General features: G+C 34.5%; 1 protein-coding gene across 5 annotated transcripts in view; it reads left to right on the top strand.

Moving 5' to 3' along the window:
• MACIR (macrophage immunometabolism regulator) overlaps positions 1-4,490 on the top strand; it is a 20,086-nt gene that overhangs the window by 3,038 nt on the left and 12,558 nt on the right. For 4 of the 5 annotated variants that reach the window (XM_023212242.3, XM_023212244.3, XM_023212246.2 and 1 more), the window contains exon 2: positions 4,185-4,274. The exons of the other annotated variant lie outside the window; for it this stretch is intronic. The gene's annotated coding sequence lies outside the window, so the exon portion shown is untranslated. The remainder of the gene's footprint in view (positions 1-4,184; positions 4,275-4,490) is intronic. 5 annotated transcript variants of the gene reach the window in all.

Genomic DNA, 4,490 nt, shown 5'->3' on the forward strand with positions numbered 1-4,490 from the left:
TTCCTTCCTTCCTTCCTTCCTTCCTTCCTTCCTTCCTTCCTTCCTTCCTTCTAAATGTTTTCATGGGCTTCAGTTTAGGGCTATAAAAAAATGAAAATAAATGCTTTGGTTGCTAAAATTAGAACTCACAACTTCTACTGTACCAATTTCTTTGCCTAAAATTTGTCTTTTCATAATATAAACTTTAATGATGAATGAGATTTATTTACCAATATTTGAAAGGGCTATGTGCTGGTCCTCATATTTATAATCTTATGATTTGTGACCAATATTGTTAAATTTTTTCTTATTGCTGTTTTGTTAGTGATCTGTGCTGAAGCTTGGGATTTACGACTTCTGTGGGTGTGTGTGGATTTTGTGTGGACCTAAACATTTCCAAATGGAGCTTTGTATATTTTGGGGAAAGCCACTCCCTTTTCTGGGTTCCTAGTGCCCTTCAGGTTTACTGTTATTAGATGGATTTATTTCCCTGTCTGTCCTCCCCTCTGGCCCAGTCTCAGGCTATCTCTTTATATGTACACTAGTGCCCGTGCAGTGTGAGGATATATAAGACTCAAGAAACATTGTTGAATGACTGCATAAGTGAGTACCTAGGTGGGTACACCCAAAGAAGAACTCAGATCCGTATGGAAATTCACTGTTCAAGCAGAAGGGTGTTTCCCTTTTTAAAAGTCATTGCCTTTCCATTGGTATAGGTTACTTTTGAGTAGGATAACAATTAAAACAGCCAAACTGAGACAATTTTGAGAGTTAAAGGGGGTTGCTTTAAATAATTATACCAGGGTATTGACTATGAATTGAGGTACATAGTCACTCTACTTTTGAAAGGCATTCTTATTTACCTGTGGTAATAACTATCACCCGAGAAATTCGATACATTTGCTATTTAATGTTTGCAAACTTTCCTATTTGTAGAAGCTCCACTTGCAGTCAAATGTTGGGTGTCTTTTGCTTAGTCACCCATGACTTTCTTATCCAGAAGTCTGTGGGCAGCTCTTGGCCAATGCTTAGTTTTTCCTATTTTTATTGCTTATGGGATAATGTCCCACTGCATTCTGTTTCAACTTCTTATAACTGGAAGCATTTATTATATCCTGTAGCCTTTGCTCTATTTACTTCAGTCTTTGTTTTTATGCAGCATTTAGTCTGTCTTCTAAGAATTTCACATGGATTCCTTTTCCTCTTGCTGACTGTTTTTGAGAGGAAATCTGTTGATATCTTTCCAAACCTTCAGTGTTCAGAACATTGGCCAGAATCAATTGCAAGCATTAGATAATTAGAGATTTTTAAAGTATTCTAAAAATGTGTGTTATTTGGAAGGTACATGTTTTGGGGATTTTTATATTACAATCTTTTAATTGTTTTAAGTGGGAGATGGGGATAGAACCCTTACTGTAATTTTGTAGTAGATTATGGGTTGTGTCTTAAAGAAAAGGTATATTTTTATACTAGTTAGTTTCTGGTCTTGTTCTTTTTATTTATTTTTTCCTCTTCTCCGCCTCCTCCTCCTCCTCCTCCTCCTCTTCCTCCTCCTCCTCCTCTTCCTCCTCTTCCTCTTCCTTCTCCTCTTCCTCCTCCTCCTACAAAGCAGTAAGCAGAGTCAAAATTAGAAAAAGTGAGAATGTAATGGAGCTTCTGCACTTTGGTTTTGCTTGTGTTGCTCCCTTGGACATTGTGTTTATATTCTATTTTTGGCTTGGCACTGGCATAACAGGAATAATCAGTTACTACTCTTTGTTTACTATGAAATTACCGACCATTTCCTAGATTTACACATCAGCTCCAGTGCAAGAGTTGGGTAATGTCTTTAAGGCTCCTCTACTTGCAAATCCACACTAAAGTTTTAGTTGATTTCTTTCTTTTGGTGTTGAAAAACTCTTTGAAAGTTTTAATATTTTTCTAATACATTTAAAAGCTTGAAAAGAAGAATATGTCACCAAATACATGAGGCAAATTATATGAAAGTTTGAATAGATTTAAAACTATCAAAACTATTCTTTAGGATTAAGACATTCAGATCTTTCTAATGTTCCTCCTGCTTGTTTTTCAATTGACATTTCTAAAAGTATAAATGAAATCGATCTCACTTTGTGATAGATGTAGTCTTGAGAAATAAAGCAGAAATACGTAACTGTATTTGATATCCAACCATATAACCAGACGGTATTGGTTGATACATTTTTTCTGACTTATAATTTATGATTTCAGAAAATATAAGCTCATAGGAGAAAGAGTCCATGGTTCAGAAGACATTTGTATAAGACTCTCCACGATGTGCCACCAAATCCTAATATTTTTCAAGTTGGAAGTAACCTTGCAGCTAAGTAGTTCCCCCAGCCATTTCACAAATGAGGCAATAAAGCTTTTAGATAAAGTGCCTCCGCATACACTTAAAATAGAATTTCATTTATAGAAATTAATTGATGTACATTTTGCAGGATCATGATTATTGTGTAAAAGGCTATACTTATGGTCTTATCATTGAACAGAGGCCAATTGGGGTTCCAATTCCTGCTCTGACTCTCATGTAGTATCACCTGAAAGAGTACTTTAAAATAAGGATACTACTAAAGACTACTTTAAAAATGGGATAATAATATTTTCTTCATGGAGTAGTTAAGATTAAATGATATAAATTGTATATAGCTTTTGACATATGGAAGATGCTAAAGAAATGTTAGTTTTTAAAATTCCTCTTTCCCATTAAAAGTCCACTAAATAAGAAATGAAGATGCATGTTATTAGTATTGGGGAAATTCTTTGGGATAATTATATTAAATATTTTGTCTACAGATAGCAATTTTTGTTACAATTTACTGTGTGTTAAAACCAGAGGCTTCATTGGTGGGGTAGAATCAAGGCCTAATTTTTAAGATTTTTTGGTTACCCGATTTAAGAATAGTTGGTGGCAAAAGACATGAAAGGGAGTGTTTCTGTTATCTACAACTGAGGAAGCTGCAAAGGCTGATAAACATGCTAGTTTCTTGGAATGACCGTTCTTGGTGCATTAGCTCCTTCCATTTTCTCAAGCTAAAGAAGCACATATTAAATTTAGTAATTATCTATTTCCTTTGGATGAAACTCTCCTGTACTGGTAAGGAAAGTAATAAAATTACAAACTCCTTGCCTTTTTTCTTACAATTTGTCTTTTGTTTGATAAGGTATTATAAATGTTGCCACTTCTCGGGCTCCGTGCACCTACATAGGTAAATGAATCTACTCGCCTCATTTGACACCCCTCCAACTGCTTCTGTTGTTGAACACAACCGAAAACCAACAACAAAGAAACTTTTACAGGTGGAAAAGGACTTTGGAGGGTATTCCTCGTCTCAGCAAATTAACCCTATTAACTAGGGAGGTAGGAGATAAAGATAGATTATCTTACACATTAACTTCCCAGGTAAGAGAGGGAAGGCACAGAGGAGATGCTAGAAACCTTAAGTAAGGTGGTAACTATAAAAAAGCGCTTTTTCAGACACTTGTCTTTTTTTGTTGTGTTATCCGAGAGACTTCTAATCATTTGCCTCGCGTCAGTCTTATGAAAGATTTACATTGTTGCTGCTTTATGGCTAAAATGAGTCGATACCAAAAATTAATTGCATAGCAATAGCATCACACATTGTAAAGAGCTTTGCAGCATGTAAAGCATTCACCTACCTCATTTCATTTCATCCATCAAACAACTGTATTAGGGAGGAGGGGGGTTATTACGGTCTTCATTTTACAGGTTGATATTTATGCAGGGTCAAGAGTCAAGAGTTCTTAGCAAAGCCAGAGTTAGGAACTATGGCCTGTGCTTTTGATCCTAGCCTGAGCATTATTTTTTTTTTGCATAGAGTACTGTGAATCAGTTGAACACATGAATAGGACTAGGATGGTGAAACTAATACTTATGACCTTAATTTTTCTTGTCTCTTTATTTAGCCCAGTTAGCTACTCCTAGTCTCTAGGTAGAATTTAAGTAACAGAGCACAGAGAAATACACATGATAAAATGTTTGAGGATGCATTTAGGTGAACAAACTCAACATTAATTGAATTAATTAAGTATTGGATCCTGTATTACCTATACTTGATGTTACTACCTCCTGCTAGTTTCATTCTCTTTTGCAGTTAGAATTGATATGATGTTACAAGTTGTGTTACTTGTTAAATTAAAGGTTTATTTTTGTATTTCATGTTTAGTACCTGGAGTAGAACAGAAAAATTATTATGTCTGTGTTCCCTTGGGACTCATTGGAAATTGTACAGTGATATCTTCTGGGATTTAGTCTGGTAAGTTATATTTTGCTTTTTCTGTTTGTTAACAGTTGTATGAACACAATACCATAATGTAGTTTTTAAAGACTATATAAATAAACAAGTGAGTGTGAAATCTCAATCAAGTGAATGTGTAATGTCAGTGTATTATTGCAAATATGTATACTCTAATTACACATTTTTATTTATTTATTTATTTATTTATTTATTTATTTATTTATTTATTTATTT

This window comes from Piliocolobus tephrosceles, chromosome 4 (assembly GCF_002776525.5).
Source record: "Piliocolobus tephrosceles isolate RC106 chromosome 4, ASM277652v3, whole genome shotgun sequence".
NCBI classification, from domain to species: Eukaryota; Metazoa; Chordata; class Mammalia; order Primates; family Cercopithecidae; genus Piliocolobus; species Piliocolobus tephrosceles.